This window comes from Triturus cristatus, chromosome 6 (assembly GCF_964204655.1).
Source record: "Triturus cristatus chromosome 6, aTriCri1.1, whole genome shotgun sequence".
NCBI lineage: Eukaryota > Metazoa > Chordata > Amphibia > Caudata > Salamandridae > Triturus > Triturus cristatus.
In genome coordinates, this window is record NC_140589.1 from 776,876,377 (window position 1) to 776,896,181 (window position 19,805).

Consider the following 19,805-nt stretch of genomic DNA (forward strand, 5'->3'; position numbering starts at 1 on the left):
ATATCTGCATTGGCCAATGCTTTTGACGGCTGGTTGGCCCTTTTTATTCTGTTTAGCCACATGCTGAAACAATCGAGGGAGCTGTCTCAATAAGTTGATCTTCACTGAACATTGGAGCTTTACTGGGAGCACTGCCCTTCCTTATCTGGTTGCGTTAGGTTTTGACAATGTGTGCATCTGGGGAGGAACTCATAACATTGTTATCCTCAATGGAAAGCCACCCCTCCACTAAATCAACCTCCTTTGAGATAACTCATAGTGCCTGTTCCAGGAATGAGTATGTAGTGACAACCTTCAGTCAGGGTTAGCTGTAACCGGTCCCCCGAGTTGGCGCTTTTGGATCCTTGCTGAAAAATTAAATGAAAGGGAGGTGGCCCAGCCTATCCTCTTCCGGCTGCTGATTAGTGCAGACGAGTCCGGTCCTGGCCTGGTTTTCACCTGGTCACAGTCCAGGACATCCTACATTCCACTAGCACTGCTATGCTATATAGCATGCAGATGGTGGACTGCCCAACCTCCTGCCAACACCTTCTCCAAGATGCATGAGAGTCCCTGGCCTTAGAGTCCTGGCCCTAGCATTAATCCAGTTACAGAGCATCCCACAATGCAGAACTGAAAATGTGCTTTAAAACATTACGGTGCTGCACTGCCTCGCTTTCTGCAAACGCCTCCTCCAGTAGTTACGAGAGTCCATGGGCACTTGATTCATTGCTTCAGCATTCATCCAGTTAAGGGCCACTAGCCTAGAATCTTTCTCCAAGAGTGACAGAAATTAAACAAATCTGGGGGAACAGGTCAGTTAGCCATAGCCCAATCAAAAAGGAGTTACTCTGTTAGGTGTCATATTTCTGAACATGGCTGAGAGCACTGTCACATACACTTGTCCATGTTTCCTACACAGTATGGGCTAGGTGCCCTAAATGGTTTTATGATGTGGATTAGGAAGTCAAATGTTAAATATTCCAAATGAAGTTGAGCCATTGCGCTACATATCAGGGGACTCAGAAGCCCAAACCAATCAACTTGTTTGAGCTAGGGGTTTTTATATGTAACCGTGGGCAAAGTTCGCGTAGCCGCGCTACGCGAAGATGCACAAAAATTCTGTGACGCTACGAGTAGCTACGCGAGCATGCGGAGTTGCTTGTTTCCGCGTGCGCTCGCGTATGCTCACGAGATGTTTTAGATGTTCGGCAACGCGGATGACGTGTTCGGGGAAAATATCACGCAAACTTCACCACGCGGTCGTCAAGGGGCGTGGCCCTCCTGTTTTCCTATCTTTTGCATGGTTCTGTGGCCTGCTGTTCAATCCCTTTTCAATCTTTTTAATCCTTTGTTTTTTACACTGTTTTTCTGAACTTTTTTATTTATTATCTATCCATCTCTGTCCCTAAGTCTATATTTTGTGTTTTATTTCTACTTTTACTGCATTTTTTTTACTTTTCTACTGTTTTATTTTCCTTCTTTACTCTCCTACTTCTTTCCCTAACTTTATTTTTTCCTGTTAAATTTTCTTTTACGCCCACCCCAGAACCATGGCTAAGGGAAAGTGTACCGGCGCCAAGGGCAAGGCGCCTGCGCCAAAGAGCCGCCTGCCTTGTGGCAGACTCACCCCGCCAGGGGTGCAGGCCCGGTCCCTTTTCGACGAGGCGGAGGTGTCTGCCCTTGTTTTTTATTTGCAGCGCCACCTCCCCTTGACCTGGGCAGCAGGCGTCACGCCGGTGGGCGAAGGTGCGCCGGGCAGTGTTCTGCTGCTCTGGGGTCCGGCACACCCATTTCCAGCTGACCCATTGGGGGTCAGACGTCTTGGACCGGGAACAGAACCTGCTGGACCTGCTAGGTGTAGAGGTCGTGGGGCTTGGTGAGTAGCTAATACTAGTAGTTTTGTGTATTCTCAAGACTGTGTTACTGTTATTACGAATATAATTTTTTTCCTAATAGTAAGAATGCTGCTGCTTACATTGTTGGTAAATTAAGTTTAAACATCTTCTGTGATTGTTATTCATCTAGACACAGGTGCTCGGCGCTTCTAATCTTACTTGTTGTTTGCAACTTTGCACTCGCTTGGGCTGATTATGTAAGAGTTTAGAGAACTTAAGTTTGGTAATGCTATAGAGACTCTAGTCCTTCCTTTGTCCACCTGTCACTAAGATAGTGGTGGAAAGGTAGTTTAGTTACTAGTATTAGTTGGTAATTTTTAAGTGGTCTGCGTGATGCATCCTCCCTCACGTTATGTGCTGTTGAGTGCTGCTTACTCCAGTCCTTAATAGAACCTTTTGTAGTTTGTTTAGTGAGGGAGTAATAGGCTTAGCAGAACATCAGCAGCAAGCAACCAACCAACAATTTGGTGTATGCAAAAATGTATGCATGTGTCCTCCATCTATGCATTTTTGAGGACTAAAATAAATGGAAATGCAGACTTAGGTAACATTTGGCCTGTCTGAATAGGTGGGGTAGGTCAGGTGGTACTTAGGCATAGTATTCTGGACTCAGAATGGAACACTGGATTAGTGTTCATAAATATAATAACTAGACGGTCCGTTAATTCCAAGATACTACCAGTCGATTAGATTAGATAGATCAATTTTATTCCAATTGTTGTTTCCAAAAATGTTTTTTGAGCGTTTTTTAAAATATTTTATTTGTTTCATACCAATCATCAATGTTGGTCTCTTTCTTTATTATATCTTACATGATCGGCACCCAGGGGCAAGAAAACAGGGTTGGAGTTGGCGGGAGCAGCTGGAGAACGCCAATGCCAGGACAGCTCCTCTAACGAGGGCTCCCCTGTTGGCCCCAGTAAGTCTTCCTGGTGTCAATATTAATAATTATATTTCCCTACCTTTTACTGCACCTTATTTTGTCCGAACTATCATTTCCGTTTCCTAATTCTATTTTTGACCAAATCATCTTCGAACTATACTATCTGTTTCTAAATTCTTGTTATCCCTGCCTCTAACTGCCTCTGCTAAAACTCTCTGTAAAACTACTATTATTAGTCTGTCGGTAGCTAAGCTTGCCCAGTAGGCCACTCTTTATTTAAAAGGTTTTATTAAAACTCAGATTCACCAATAGCTCTAGCCACCGAGTCCAGTCCTTTGGGTTGGCCTCTTCTAGTCTTCTTAATCTTGAGAGGCTTTTCGAAAAATCCCACCAACAAAAAGTCCAACTAGATATTTTACTATTTTTGATAGGATAGTACATACTACTACTAGTAGGGCCCGATTCACAGAACTTACTTAAGGCAAAATCCTAAACTTACTACCATTTACTCATTTTGGTATTCACAGAAGGCACTTACTCATTTTAGTATTCACAGAAGGCACTTACTCATTGATGAGTATGTGCCTTCTGTGAAAACCAAAATGAGTAAGTGCCTTCTGGGAATACCAAAATGTTAGTAAGTTCAGGATTTTGTCCTAAGTTAGTTCTGTGAATCGGGCCCGTAGTGTCTACTCTACTCTACTACCCGATTTGTAGTGCTGTGTGTGGTATATGTATGTATTTTAACTTTTCTTGCTAGTGAAAAATAGGGGGAGGTGTATATGGCATCTAAAAAATGTGTAATGTTTTTTCTAGGCGTACCGACCATGACCACCAGTGCCGGGGCCAGGAGGGAGCAGTGGATGCGGCAGCTGCCACAGGGGTGGGTGAGCCAGCAGCAGTGGCGGGTTGTGGTAAGTTATACTTATATTCCCGACTTATTGACAATAGTTACACACTCGCTGCAAGGGTGTTGTGTAAGTTGAGAAAGACTAAGTTGTTGTGAACAACGGTTGAAGAAGACACCCTTTACTAAGCATTATAGCAATAGCATTAGCGGCGGGAGTAGTTGAGTAACTGATGGCCTCTTCTATCTGACTTCAACACAGCTGTGAAAGTTTTATGGAGAAGACTAAGAGTCAGATCAGATTACCTTGATGGATGGGTTGAACGAAAAGGGAAAGAAGGATGGAAGGAGGAATGACAGGCAAGATGTAATATATATGACTGGCAGAGAAGGATGTGTGGGATGCATGCATAGGTGGCTGATAGGAATCAGATGCATGGGTGGTTGAAGGATGGGTGGAAGGTGAAAGAAAAGAGGCCTGCCTGGGTGGGTGAAACTGTATGGGTGGATAGCAAGAATCCTCAAGGGTGTTTAATGGGTCAAACTCAAAGGCAAGCAAGGAAGGAAGGACGCATCGGTGATGGTTTAAAAAATTTGTTGTTGTTGGTGAAACAAACTAAGGTTTGTTGAGAGATTAAGAAGAATGGTAGACATGTTTACTTTGAATGGGCGGATGCTTGGGTGGTATTCATCATAGATAGCATAGGTGGAGACTGTCACTGGATGAAGAGTCTTTGAAGAGAACGTAAAAGAAAAAGAAACCGCGCCAGAGTAGCAAAGCCAAGAAGAATAGAAGTTGTATTTTCAGAATACTCCCTTGACACACAGTAGTTTGCAAGCACAGCATGTATATTGTGTATGTATGTTGTTATCAAGCACCTCCCTCCGACTCCGAGGCCCACTCCCTACCTATGGTAATTTATTTTTGACTGTGTCAGCCTGCCATGAGTGGCCTATCGGCTGCATGGTTACACAATCAATCAAAACAAAGTACCTAAAGTCATTGTCGTCCCACATATAAGCAATGATCATTTGGATCAGATATCATCTGTCTTGTTGAAGAGTAGTAGTCAGGGCAGGGTGAAAGTGAAATTGAGCAGTTGCACTTGATGTAACAGAGAATGGTCAGTGCCACCCATAATAGAAAAATATGATGATTGTGTAGTAGTCTGCTTCCCCACATGCAGACAGTAGTAAATAAAACTAATTTGAGTTTGCGTCACAACGAGTATGTGTCTTGGGCGCAAGCTGACTGAGCTGGCATGCCGGCTACAACAAGGTTACTTAATTTAGCTAAACAAGAGAGAAGAAGAAGACTGGTGTACTACTCGAGTGAGTCCATAGTGCTAGTATAATGCCTGAAACTCCCACAAATGTTAGAGGCAGAGGAAGTGGAAGGATAGATACCACAAATGTTATTTACTGTGCTTGTTAGTGCTACTGTACCACTATGTTCAGAATTAATTTGTCTTACTGTTTTGCTAAGAGTACATTGGTTACAATATTCTTCTTTCTTCTTGATATAGCTACTCCTTCAGAACCAAAATCATCTAAACCAGACAGGAAGGAGTTGGCAGCCATGGCCCGGTGGCAGAAGCTGTAGGCCATCCGTACAGAATACCTGCGGCTGGTGGTTCTGGCGGAGGAGGAGGCGGCAGCAGCTTCCGCCTCCTCCAATGCCCCGGGCCCTAGCCAGGCCCCTCCAGTGGTACGGTACCGCAGTCTGGCAGCCACGTGCCTCACTTCCTCGAAAATTGCTGCCCCCCCCTGTGGATGCAATTGTCGATCTTTTAAGCGCCGCATGCTCCTCCAAATGTGCCTAGAGGAGCAGGTAAAGGAACTAAAGCAGGAGATCCTGACGGTTAGCCTGCGACTGCGAGCCCGCCGATAGAGAGATCCCATTGGATTGCCCCTTTTTTATTTCTTTTTTTGGTGGGTGGGTATTGTGTGCACGTTGGGGAAAAGTTGGGGTTATAGGGACAATTTTATTTTTGAACGGACATTTGTTGGACTATTCTTTTTGGACATTGGCTGGGGTTAGGTAGAGGGGTGGGTCAGGTGTTGTGGGATAATTTTTTACATAGTTCATTTTTGTTAGGGGATTAAATTATATTTATACTTAAACTTTACATATGATGTAAATGTTTTGTGGGGGGGTTACTCTTTTACGTCACACGGTTTCCTTTGCTGGTCAGGGCCACAGCCAGTGTTTCATTTAAATAATCTGCCGATTTTTTGTAACATATGAAAATATAGATGCGGTACCCTCACTGAGTGACTTGTCCTACTAGTACTGTCAGTCTCTCCTCCTAGTCTATGCATTCTGCAACAGGACTCACGGGTTTGGGTGTGTGAATTAATTTCCATTATTAACTATGCCTCCCCGAAACTTCTTCTCTTACGTGTGATTGATGTTTAAGCTTAGGCACAGCGATGGCTGCATGGTGATGATGGTTTGATTTCCCAAGATGCCATGGGTGTAGTGGTAGTAGTAGACACTGGCAGTAGCATTTGCAAAAAAAAAAAAAGAAATGAGACAGTCAGTTGCCTGAAAAAGACTCTGGAAGGAGAAGTAGAACGAAGTACAGTACAGTACACAAGAATACTGCCAAACAATAAACCATAATAATGCTGATTAGCAATGCTAAAGTAAAATAAAACATAATGGTGGCGTGGATAGCCTAGTACAACAGTAAGTTACAAACTGTAGTTGTGTCGAGTCACTCGACACAAGCATAACCTTTAGTGCTGTTAAAGGAGGAAGATGAATCCAATCGATGCCGGCAATTAATTATGATGGATTAGGTTCCTTTGGACAAAAAATTGACTTGCAAATATACTGCTCATGGGTGGGCAAGCAGAAGAAAGTCCTCGCCCTGCCTTGAAATTGAATCAGTGTTGCTTTCACCACATCCGCCCCAGCAAGCGTGTGATCAATTATTGGTGTACATTTAATTTAGTCACACCTCAATATAAATCACACAGTCTGGGGGAAGATGGTTAGTATTTGATGAATGGTTGGGAAGGGGGTTTGGGGAAAGGTTTGACAAAGAAAAACACTATGCATGGACAAACAACAAAACACAATCTTACAGACGACCATCATATCCATAAATCTGTTAAGGGAGAAAAAGGAAATTCATGCATGATGATGATGATGATGATGACTTTATGGTTAATGATAAGTATTACTTACTAACCAGACTAGTAGACAGAAGAGAGCAGCAGTATATTATTAATTATTGTGCAATTTGCCATGCCTGTCTGCCCTCAGAGAGACCCAAATTACATACATTTTGACTTCTGTTGTACCGGGGTTATTTTTAAAAGCTAGCAAAGAAAATAAAAAAATAGCTGTAGGGATCAATTATAAGCAGAGAGCAAACAATAAAAACACACAGTCGTAACGATTGAAGAGAAAAAATCAATAAAATTACTTAAAAGATGATGATTGTTGATACTAAAGTGTTACTGTATGTTATCCTGGTCAAATTTGGGAGTTGCATCTCGGCATTTCTCTTGGTTGTCCCTTCCATGGACGCTGCATCCATCAATCTTGGGTGCCACTGCCTGCCTGGCGGACGCAGATTGGTAGGCGAGGTGAGTTGCTTTTCTCTGTTTAGCACAGGGTAAAGGCCGGCCTGTAAGTGTAGATGGAAAACCAAAAGGGATATTAAAAAAATCAAGGAGAAAAAAAGCATAAATTACAGAGGAGTGCAAACACTTTCATAGCGGCATGGCTAAATCATGTCTACTCTGTTGTCTGTTTCCAGCATTAACCTGCAGCAGGACAGAGTAGGCCCACGGCGCCCACCCAACCTCCACTTAGCTTAGAGTTTGACTGAGCAGGACAGAGCACACATGTCACATATACAGCAACATAGCATTTTCCACAGTAACTAAATCAATGGCATGCACAGCTGTCAGTCACACCACCCCTACTACACTTGTGACTCGACTCCACCACTACACAGACATGTTTACTTGTCCTCAAATGCAATGATATATGATGCAGCAGACACAGAGTGATCCTTCCAGCTCCAAATCCAAATGAAAAGTGAACAGGACATGGACAAAGCACTGGGAGGAGCCTGCTGGACAGGAACAGGAAAATGGAGACTATGGGGCACTACCTGCCTCTCCAAAAAAAAAGTAAAAAAAAGACAAAAAGACTACTTGCACGAAAAAAGTACAGCCAAATGTCAATCTGAGGAGTTTTTTTCAGCCAAATCATCATTTTCGAGAAGGTTTTATGCTGCTCGAGAGATATTCTTCTCCAGATTGCAAATTTTGCGTATTCGGCATGGCGAGCTTCACCAAACTTCTGCCTGATGTCCGATGGAGTGTCCGAATGACTTGTTTGTGATTGCACACCCTCACGGTATCGCGCGGCTGGCTGCCTGAAAAAGCATTTTGAAAGCGTGAACAAGGGAAAAACTCCGCTACGCCGTGGATCGCAGAGTTTTTGATAACTCCGCATTCTACGGAATGCAAAGTTGCCAAAAATCCGCAAACTCCGCCATCTGAGCGGATTTTACCGCCCAGGGTTAGTTATATGACTCATGTTAATTGCAACCCTGAAACCGGGTATTGCAGAAGTCATTATGAAGTGTCAAAGGTGCAGGTCACAGGGGAAATCTGGTGACTGCTCCGTAGGCCATAGCTATTACGCAAGGAGCTACCTTGTGTAATATGTGTTGTGTCCACAAAATGAACACCAGTCACACAGATACAACTTCATTATAAACCACAAATATTTCAGCCACATCCGCACCCACACCCCCCCACTCACACACACACACACACACACACACACACACAAAAGCTATGGATTTTCAAAGAAAGGGTCAGTAGATACCTCTTCCTGGGGTAGAATAAAAAAGGCCCATGACCCTGACAATCAGCTGTCACTAATCGTCACTCTCTCCAGAACCTTGTGAGTTGGCAGTAGGCACACACCATTATGGTGGATGACGCCCTTGGGCTTTCCCCATTCAACAGATTTGTGCTGCACTGCACAGATATTCAATTTTTCTTTGAAGAACCTCAATTCCTTGAAGATATTAAATTTGGTGAATGCTATCATAAAATGACAGAATGGCACAGCAGTCAACAGAGTGAACTATCATTCATACAATGACTAACAGAGTGACTGAAGATGATAAAAATAGTCACCTATAGAAAGTTCTGCATTAATAGTGGAATATCAAATGCTCTAAAACTGGCATCCCAACTTACCCTCGTTTGACCTTCTTTCCTCTTTAATTTTACCTATCTCTGTAGTAGGACCTAACCCATTGCTTCAGCTATTGACAGCTCATAAATCTTTGGTTACTCCTCTCTGATGAGAGTCCTCAGCTCCTTCCCTAATCAAAGAATTGATTCAACCATAATCTAGCAGAAGTCAGAGTTGAGTGCATTACTTAATTTGCCCCAGTGGTTACCGGTGGTGGGTAATGGAACTCACGCTTGATGTCAAGACTTGGAGGCTGATTTATAGTTTTAGCGATCAGTCCATCTGTCTGCCAGGGTGGTGGAGGTTATTACCTTTGTCACCATTGTGGACTGCAACCTGCCATTACCTCGAGATCACTGCCGGCCCAGCAGTAATTTTTGTGGCTTCATAGGAACCGCTGTCATTGCAGATCCTTTGCAGACACTGCACGTTTGGTGTGCAGTTGCCATCTTAGGTGGCCACACACCTAACTTTTTTTGTTTTTCAAAGACAAACCCTTGTGGTAATTTGTTACTAAACATTACGTAATAACACTTACACCCAGCAAACGCAAATGACAATCCTCGTATCTGTTCTTGGAATGTGGGTGTCTTACCTGCTAAAACAGAAGACCCAGACCCCACACAGGAGTGGAAAAACTTGACGTGATAGCTCTCCAGGCGACATGGGCCACAACGAACATTGAACTCATCAGATTCGAGGAGCACCTGGTCTGAGCACAGAAATCAAGCAAATATGTCAGGCCCAAAGTAGGTCTATCAGTCTACATCAGTTCAAACATATCCATAAGGGTAAAAACATCGGTTATGCAAGATTCATGAATACAGGAACTAGTTCTGGAAGGGTGGTCCCAACGGGTGGTATACCCTTGATGCTACTCAATGTTTACATCAATCTCAGAGTCAAGGAAACCTTGGTTGAGAGATTGACCAACTAACCGCCTCGAAAAGGGAGCATGTGACATCAAACTTTCTAGTAACTGGAGATTTCAATATGAATCTCTTCCAGCAGCCCAACGATTCTCCAGAAGAATAGGCAAGAAGTGCCTTGCCTGGTGTATTACAGCAGCAAATCTACCCACAGACAAGACACCCAGACAAAATAGGTTGAATAATGCTAAGAGCTTGTCAACACACAGGGCTGGCAATCCTGAACGGGAGATTTAAGGGAGCCATTCCAGCAGCATGGACCTGGGCCTCAATCAATACAGCATCATATATAGATTACACCATGGTGAGTTTCAACATATTCAAGATGGTTGTGCACTTCAGGATCGATATTTGCTCTGAAAGTGACCACCAGCCCCAAAATGTATGATTAAGAACCAAGCCCTCTAGACTCTTCCCCGCACAAGTTCTGATTGAACAAGCCAATACAGTAACCCTTAAGAGGCTAAAATGGAAATCGGATAATATCCAAGCCCTAGCCGCTAGGTTACTAGAAGTATTGGAAACTGCTGTCAAGAACAAACTGAAGCCAGTAAGAGCTTGGGCGTCTTTCACAGACTAAAAAATGGCAACGTATCCTGCCAAAAGCTCACAGACAAGTATGGTCATCAGCAGCAGGAGAAAGACTGAACTACCAAAAAACATTTGCATTGTAAAGTAAAGAATTAGTCACCCTCTGAAGGAAATAAGGATCATCCCATGAAACAACCTGTTAATCACAAGACGGAGGGAGGATCGTAGAAGACCTAAAAAAGAGGTAGGGTCCCAAAAACGCTCCTGGATGCCCTCTTGTGCCCGAGCTCTACAAGTACGACTTCATTGATTGATGAGAGCTTCTAGGCAAAGCTTATAGGTTCTTAAGGATCATTATCGATCTAGAAAAAGGCTTGCAGGCTGCCAATAATGCTAATATCAGTGCAGTGGCCTGGGTGGAGTTCCTTAAAGCCCATATTTTAACACACCCAGTATGTGAGGTAAGCCCAGAAACTGAAGAACTGGAAATCCCTATGGAAAGCCACTTTCTGCTTGAACTCAAGGGACTAAGCTACTCAATTGATGCACTCATTAAAATGATAGTTGGGTCTCTCTCCAACTGTGCACCAAGTCCCAACAGCATCCCACAAACCATATTAAAGCAGACCTGGGTAAAGCACTTAGCAATAATGTACAAGAAGATTCTGCTTTCAGGGAACATGCCGGTGAGCTGGTGAGGCTCAATCATCTACCCGGTCTTTAAAGGCGGTAACGCATCCTCGCCAAGCAGCTACTGCTTCATAGCCTTATTAGATGTAGAACTCAAACACTTCTCATCTCTATAGCTGCATGACCTCTCCAAGTGGGCAACAATGTTAGGAAGAATCCCTTTTATAACAAACAGGGTTAATGAAAGAACAAGGCACTCTCACAAATTTGATGACAGTGGGCCTGCTAATGGAGAGAGCTTGCAATTCTTGCCTACCCATATGTATGTGTTTCGTTGACGTAAAGGTGGCTTTCAAAGGTGTACCCCGTGGAAACATGTGGGCCAAGCTATCAGCTTGGGGTGTTCCTCCAAACCTTTTAAGAACCATTAAAATGCTCTGCAGCAACATGCAAATAAAGCTCAAAGTGGGGGACAAAATGCATCTTTCAATGACTGTATCAACAACAATGGGATAGAAGCAGGTGTGTGTTCTTGCCCCCCTGTTTTTTAATCTGTATATCTCTAATCTTTCAAGTATCCTTGATAAAGTGCCTTTTCATGCCCTAAATCTGGGAGGCCACCTCATTTCCAACATTCTCTATGACTACTTTTGTTAAGTCAAACACAAGTGGGGCTGCAAGGATTAATCGACGAGTTCTCCAGGTACACAATGGATAACTACCTTGAAATCAATATTCAAAAAAAGAAAATGATGTCACTTGAAGTGCATCACCGGACAGGGCTGGTGGTGGCTTAACAGCCAGCCGATAGAAGAAAAAACCTCCTATAAATATCTGGGAATTAGGCTAGACTCATGGGCCTCCTTTGCCCCCCTGAAAGATATGATCAAGGAAAAAGCTTCAGCTTTGAACTTTGCGTTCGTAACCCTTTCAAAGAACTGTGGGGTCACTCTCTGATGCCACATCTAACTGTGATTAAAGCCAAATGTTTGCCAACACTAGAATACGGCAGTGAACTGATGCTCAGACGTGATGTAAAACCTCCGGATTCCCTTCAGATCAGACCATATGAGCTAATCTCCCACCTTCTGAGAGTAAGGCTCGAGTTTGCCCTGGCAACGCAAACCTTGACCAGGAGAGGCGTTTTTTTAAAATGATGTTACAAAGCTCAGTTTGCTGCAAGGGAATCCTTGGACTCCCACGTTTGAGCTGAAACTATTTTGCAGACAGGCAACCCAGGCTGTATTAAAAAAGAAAACTGAGAAAAAATGTGTCCAGATGATAAGTCGACTGGAGGATAAGAGCAACCTTGTAAAGCAGTCACCTGGGTGGTTGGTCCTAAATTCGAGCAACCGTATTTGGGGGCCAGCCACTCAATTCACATCAAGAAAAAGTTCATGACTTTGTGGCTAGGGTCTTTCCGACCTTGGATTATACCCCGAAATGGGGACTGGCACGAGCAAAAAATCCTGACAATGCAACTCATTTGATGAAACCATGACACATGTTTTTTGCATTTGTCCGCCCTTGTTGAAGGGCCTTGCTATGTAAAGAACTAAGGGGCATATTATCAAGCCAGGCGATAAAATTATCGCCGCTTTAGCGGCAGAAAACTGCCGCTAAAACGGCGATAATGGGCTTGATAATATGCTCTATGGAATTCCAGTTGAAGCCCAGGTTAGATGTGAAGGACATCTAACCTGGGCTTCAATTGGAATTCCATAGAGCATATTATCAAGCCCATTATCGCCGCTTTAGCGGCAGTTTTCTGCCGCTAAAGCGGCGATAATTTTATCGCCTGGCTTGTTAATATGCCCCTAAGAGCTCTGGGAAATTGGAATTGCAGGCAAGCACTTACGGAATCGCTGCACCTACGATAGCTCATGCTGAACATCTGCATAGTCAATTCTTTGACATCTTCAAAAAGGAGTTAGAAGCCACAGCACAGACTAATGGGGTTAAATAAGAATGAATTTGCACAATCGCATAGCGAACATCACCTTTTATGAATGTATGTTATTACCATTTTAATACCTTTTATAATATGAACAAACGGGACATAGGCTCGTAATGACTAGCTGGTAGTGTAATGGTTTTAACTAACTATACACTTTATACATCAAGATTTGCTGTAAATGATCTACTGGGGAAAGTGGTGGTTAAACTCGCTGGAATCCTGCTCGCACTTTATAGATCTACTTGCGCTTTAAATGGTGGTGACGATTCTTAAATCTACTCAATTCTGCTATAGCAATTTGTCATATTCTTTTATATTGTTGTATGTCTTTGGTTTTATTATCTGCTGCATTTTATTGCAATGATTTTAGGTAACTAGGTAAATAAAATAGACTTGAACTTGAACACTTACACCCTGCAGGTTTTCTGCTAGAGAGTTGGAGTCATTGTACGTTTTTTCATCCAGTATCTCCAGATATTTTGGTTTGAAACCAAAATACATTGGAACTTCCGCTGGAAGTAGTGGTGGCGGTCTGTCAGTATTCTTTCAGATGATGGAGCCAGCAGGGGCAGTGCTATCAATCCGCCTGACTCCAAATACACTAGGTGGACTGAGGGTTTGATGCACAGAGTTCCTCGAACTGCCAGACTATAAAACGCTCCTTAATTTTCATCATCAGGCTTTGTACTTAGAAGAGCAAGAAAAGCACAATGAGGATGTAGCAGTAGTAAGAGATATGGAAAAACAGTAACAAAGAGAGAAAGCATGGATTATAAAGAACCTGCATTTGTGAGATGTATTGACAGAAAGTGCAAGATGGAAGATGAATGACATATGAGGTAGAACCAAGACTAAACAGCATTGTTATTTGACATCTTTGTCATTCAGCTGAGTCAGCAATGTGCTCCTGAGAAAACCTTTAAACACCTACATTTTTATTTTTACAAATTAAGGACTGAGAGGCAGCATTTTTGGAATTTAAGTTATTATATCAAGTAAGTGTTTCTCTCAATTGTTTCTTAGTGGGCACCAAGAGCAACATTATGTTGATCAGCTTTCTGGATGAATTTACTTTTAACTTATCTTAAAATGTTAAATTCCTGAGGGAGCTGGATTCCACGTTCTAGATTACCTCTGGAACCCCCAAGTCAATATCTCGTTTTCTCAGCATAGAAATGTAAGGAGGAGAGAAATCATTAGCTAATCAATTAATACTGTTCCAATGAACTATGACTCCTATGAATCACAAAATCCTGATAAGTTTTAATTTGTTAGTTACAAAGCCAAGAACAGTTGGAAATACAAAAACCTCAAGATGAGGGTGTAAAATATATTGGAAGTAAAACAAAGCCAAACCTACAGGTAAAGTTGAGACTGTGCAACATGCACAGGATAACCAGTTTGAGGATCAAAATACAGAAAATAACCTAACAAATATCAAGATTCCCCTTCATTGGAGGTTCATAAGTGTAAAGCATTAGTCTGACCCTACTCTATCTCTAATGTGACATCCCTACTAAGCATTTCCCTAAGGCAAGATCCATAAAGGTGTCAGCGTGTGAAATCTTCCTAAGAAGTCTCTTCACGTTTGGATGAGTCAAGGAGCATTAATCTGCAGAGCTCGTTCTAAGATGCCCTTTCTCCCTCAAGGCAAGGCAAGAATCCCCCAACACAGTCCATAACTTCAATACATCATTCCTCAAAGAACATCCAAGAATGCATTGGGACATCACACCATCTGTACAGGACACCACCTCATAGGTAGATTTTCACCAGGCAGCAATGACCAAAAGCCTGGGCAAGTAGACCTTGATTCGAAGGCTTGCTCCGCTGAAAAAGTACAACAGCCTTCATTATCAGTATCAGTGCTCAATGTATCCTCTTCTCCCTAAGCCTAACTCCTAAACAAAGACATTATTCTAGCTAACAAGAATGAATTCCCAACCTGCAACAGAAACGTGAGAAAGAACAAATTCAACATGCACATGGAATTCCGCTATTAAGTCTAATGCAAGAGCTTCCAGGGAAAGTACAATCTAGGTCTACAGAAACAGTCCACCATGAAAAATGGCACAAGGGCCTCATAATATTACATATAATGAATACTTTTTTCTGAGCATCTCTATGTTAACACGCTACATAAGCACATCAGATACATGGATGATTATCGGCAACCGGTACAAATTATTCACATTAATGTTTTCAGCTAAACACACGTTTTGGCAATGTCAATTGCTTCACATTTACTCTAGAAACACCCCTAACGCATCACTTTTCATGTTATTACAGTTCATGTCTAATGCCATAAATCAGTACCACAAAGGATTGTGTGTAGGTGCGAACTACCTATGAATATAATGCACCCCTACAAACGTACGAACAAAATCTGTGCTCTCAACATTCCCCCATCTGATGACAAGTGCCATCACACCCACATTACACTCCCTGTAGAAAGGATCGACCTAAACAGAAGTTGTAGCCAGACTTCCCTGTCAAAACTTTTCTAGGCTCTTGAGATTGTCATAATAACTGTCCTGAGAATTCTCAGCTCTTCTAGACTGATGCCACTTACAAGCTTTCACCATTGCCATCAGCAAAATGACACAAACCTCAACTATTACTATTGTCTTCAGGATATAACCAATGATTCCTTTTCCAAGGCTTGCAAATTAACTTGCAACTTTCCCAAATCGCTTTCCAACCTTGTCCCAAATTCCCTCAGTTGCCAAATCATGTATCTCGTGGTGTATCTCAGTGATGTTACTTATATACTTCCTCAGATCTTTACTATGGTCTGGGATATAAGTACCTCATTGTTGAACTCTCAACATTTTACAGACTCCGCCCTCTTTTGCTAACAACACGTCTAAAGCAAGGTGGTTCTGCATCACCATAGCTTGTATCAAGACCACCTCTCCATCTACAAGCAACAATGACTGAGCTGTATTGAATGACAACTTATCAACTATAGGTGATAATCTTCTCATCTTGACATCATTTAAAACACCTCCCAAGCTAGGTATCATGGCTCCAAACACATCTCCATGCTTTTCTCTGTGCAGTAACCCTCCTGCCAAATTCTTTAAATCTTCCACATGGTATATGTTATGAAACACAACAGCAACATAGCATGTGCCATACCAATTGTTCGGCAGATGCACATACGCATTTGTCCCACACATGAAATACACATTCGGCACCACTTGCACTGCGTCTTGTAGGATTTTTTTTTAAGTAGAATCAATTGTGAAGATATGATCACACACACTCTGTCCCACAAATATGGTGTCATAATATGTCTGTACTCGTTTGATGCAAAGCTTCCCTTGCTGTTCCCAGTCCAAAGCTATTGGATCATAACTCCCCTTAGCCTTGTGAGCTAACTCTTCCTTGGTCCATTCAATGTTTCCCTCTCTACTGTTAAGCTTAACCATTAGTGACATATGGCTATCCTCTACTTGGTCTACGAATTTCCTTTCTATGTCAATTAATATACAAGTCAGGTTATGTCTATAAGCAGAAGCTGTATCTAATGTAACAGTAGGTATGAAGTTCTTCCGCATTCTCTCTTCTTGCTTGTAATAATCATACTTGTTCAGATGCTTGTAAGCAGGAACCTCAGACAGCACTAAGTCATAATTTGAAAAATAGTACTCGTAATGACCCTTTCCATTAAACATGCTAAGCAGCAAGCTACAACTAATGCCATATGTCAAGGGCAGATGATGATAGCTAATACAGCAACTGATGCTGGCAATTGCATGCCTATATAGCAATCTCTCACATCAATGGTATTCCACTTATTCATAGAATAATTTCCCATAAACATTCAGTGTATAATCACCTCTGGACAAATCTACATGTAATAAGCAACTAGTCTGTTCGATCAAAAAACTGTCAGCACCTAAGTTACCCTCTTTTGTGCTGGAGGTGGTAGGTGTGGACGTCCCATGTACTCCCACTCCCCTACCCTCAGCTTCGTGTGAACTGATAATGGCTATAGTGATGACTACAGCTATCACTATGATTACTCCTACAATAAGTATACCTATTATTCATTAGTGTGTACGGTTCGAATTTCCAGACTCCATTTTTAACTGAGTTCGGATTGTGACTGTAAGTGGATCAATGCAAAGTCTTTTTCTCTGCCTCTCACTATGGCACAATAAAGTTCACATGCAGTTTCTTGAAATTGTGGAAAAGTTCTAGGATCAAGCTCCGTAAGCCACTCGGTCTCAGTGGATATGGTACAGTCAATATAAAAACTCCATTGGCTTCTACTCCAAGGAATAACAGTTCAATTTCAATTATCAACATTGATGTTCCAGACCTCACTCTCCCGGATCTCACTCTCCCCATCATTTGTAACAAGGTAAGTCCACTCTGGAGAGGCATACCTCCAACACATTCCTCTCACTCTTCTCGACCTCCTCGCGCTCCCCTGCGCTTGTTCGGTCTCACTTTGATAAGGCTCATATGATTTGGTTATGGAGGCAAGGTCTCTATCTGGAGCAAGTGTCAGATTCTGCCTTCTCTATCTCACAGGCCACAATTCTCTTGCGACTTCAGTTTTCTTTTGTAGCACCCAATTACTTCCCACGCCAGTTTCCTCAGCTGAGTCTGACTCTATACCACTCGCAACATTACCGTCTTCTCCAGAGTCTTTACCTGGCTCTTGTGCAGCATGACACCCCTCAGCTCGACTTGGCAGGTAACCAGCCTCATCAGGAACCCCCACAGCTTGGCTTGCACTCTCCGGTGGCCTTGAAACCAGGCTGGAATTACTTCAGGGAGAGGAGAGGTTTCTTCTGAGGGTCCTGAAACTCTGCAGTTGTTGGAGGCATGTATCCAGTTCAGCAACACTCCACACTTCACAGTCGTGTTCATCACCAAAATCACCTGGTATGGATCTGCCAACGTGCAGCAAGACAATTCTTGCTCATGTGCTTTTGGACCAGGACCCGTTCCCCCGGGCCCAAATCATAACAAAGGTCCTTCGAAGTCGGTGCAGTTGCAGCTTTAAACTGGTGAGACACAGAACGAACCACCTCAGCCAATCCCTTGCAGAAGTAAAGAACCAAATCATCGGTGATGTTAATTAACGCAGTGGACGGCACTGCAGGCAAGTGCATTGCCCTACCCATCAGAATCTCATGCGGGTATATCCCAGTCCTCCTGTATAGAATGCTTTACAAGCTTATCAATACCAATGGAAATGCATCAGGCCCGTTCAGAGATGTCAAAGAGCACACCTTTGCCATTCTCCACTTAAGCGTCCGGTTTATCTGCTCCACCATTCCTGACGCCTCTGGCCTGTAGCTGCAATGCAATCTCTGATCGGCATTCAAGGCAACACACAGCAGTATCATGATCTCGCTGTGAAAATGAGTTCATCTATCTGATTCCAATGTAGTTGGAAACCCGAACCTCGGGCTAAGCCCCCTTAACAACAGCTTGGCTGCTGTGAGGCTATCACGTCTTTTAGTCAGGTATGCTTCCACACACCGTGAAAAGATGCACACTAAAACTAGAATGTACCTCAAGCCATTGCATCTAGGCATCACTACAAAATCCAGCTGTATCCTATTGAAGGGGCCCTCTTACCTTCCAATGTGGCTCAAAGCAACTACAGTTTTCTTACCAACATTCATCTGTTGACACGTGACACATCTAACACACACCGCATCAGCAAGCACACAAAATCTTGGGTTAAACCACGCTTGTCTGAACACTTTCACCATTGCATCTCTCCCAATATGAACTGCTCCATGAATCTGTCTCACCATAGGATTCAGTAAACAATCCGGTAATACTGTTCTGCCATCAGTTGAAACCTAAATGCCATCTTCAATCTGTTCATATTCTGCCTTGATCCAACCAGTCTGTTCTTGATCTGATGCCTCTCCCTGCAGATGCCTGACCTCGTCCCAGGTGTCTGCTATGGCTTGCATCATGCTGAGCTCAGTTCTCTCTGTGCTCTCACCTGAATATTCTCCCTTAAAAATACACGCATGTGTTGCACAGAAATGGGCAACTTCATCCACGTACCTGTTGCCCACTGTCACAAAGTCTTCCCCTTTCCCATGTGCAGCGCACTTCATGACTGCCACTTCCTTTGGCCTCTGCATGGCTTCCAACAATTGTCTTACATACTCTTCATTCCTAATGGGAGATCCTGATGATGTTAAAAACCCCCTCTGTGACCACAGCTGTTTAAAGTCATGAACCACACCAAAACCGTACCGGCTATTGGAATAGATAGTGACTCGAATCTGTTCAGAAGCAAGACATGCACGGGTTAAAGCAATGATTTCAGTTACAAGTGCAGAGTATAGTCCTAGTAAACAAGCAGCTTCCACAACTCCAGAAATGGTGCAAACAGCAAATGCTGCTCTCAGGTAATTCTTATTGCCTCGGAAGCATGAACCATCGACAAAAAGGATTCCGGTCAGAATCAGGTAATGGCTCATAATCAATGTTGGATCTCGGTTTGATGCAAAGTTCAGTCACATCCAGACAGTCATGGTCCTCACAATTTTCTCCATCAACATTTGGAATAAGCATCAAAGTAGCAGGATTTAGCACAGAACACCGCTTCAAGGTAACATATTTGTCAAATGTTGTGTTTTGGTTCACGCCATCTGGAGCTCAACTGAGTGTGGAACATAGACAGTAAGGGGATGAACCATCACAATACTTTTACATCTCTTAATGCTGACACCTGTTGCAGCAATGGATCTGAGACATTCAGGCAACGCTGAAGCTACAGGATCTAATATAGCTGAAAAATAGGCCACTGGTTTACGGACATCCCATGTGAGTACAGACAGAGCACAACCCTCCTTATCACAACGAAATAATGAAAATGCCTTATTGTAATCAGGCATTCCCAAAGCGGGAGTGCGACAAAGGCAC

The 19,805-nt window shown here is 42.9% G+C and overlaps 1 protein-coding gene and 1 long non-coding RNA gene across 2 annotated transcripts in view; both read left to right on the forward strand.

Moving 5' to 3' along the window:
* LOC146817857 (amine sulfotransferase-like) overlaps window positions 1-19,805 on the forward strand; it is a 627,446-nt gene that overhangs the window by 334,801 nt on the left and 272,840 nt on the right. The window lies entirely within an intron of this gene.
* LOC146817858 (uncharacterized) lies at window positions 1,961-5,263 on the forward strand. The gene is made up of 3 exons (XR_014963026.1): window positions 1,961-2,796; window positions 3,577-3,674; window positions 5,134-5,263. It is a non-coding gene; the product is annotated as an uncharacterized LOC146817858 (long non-coding RNA).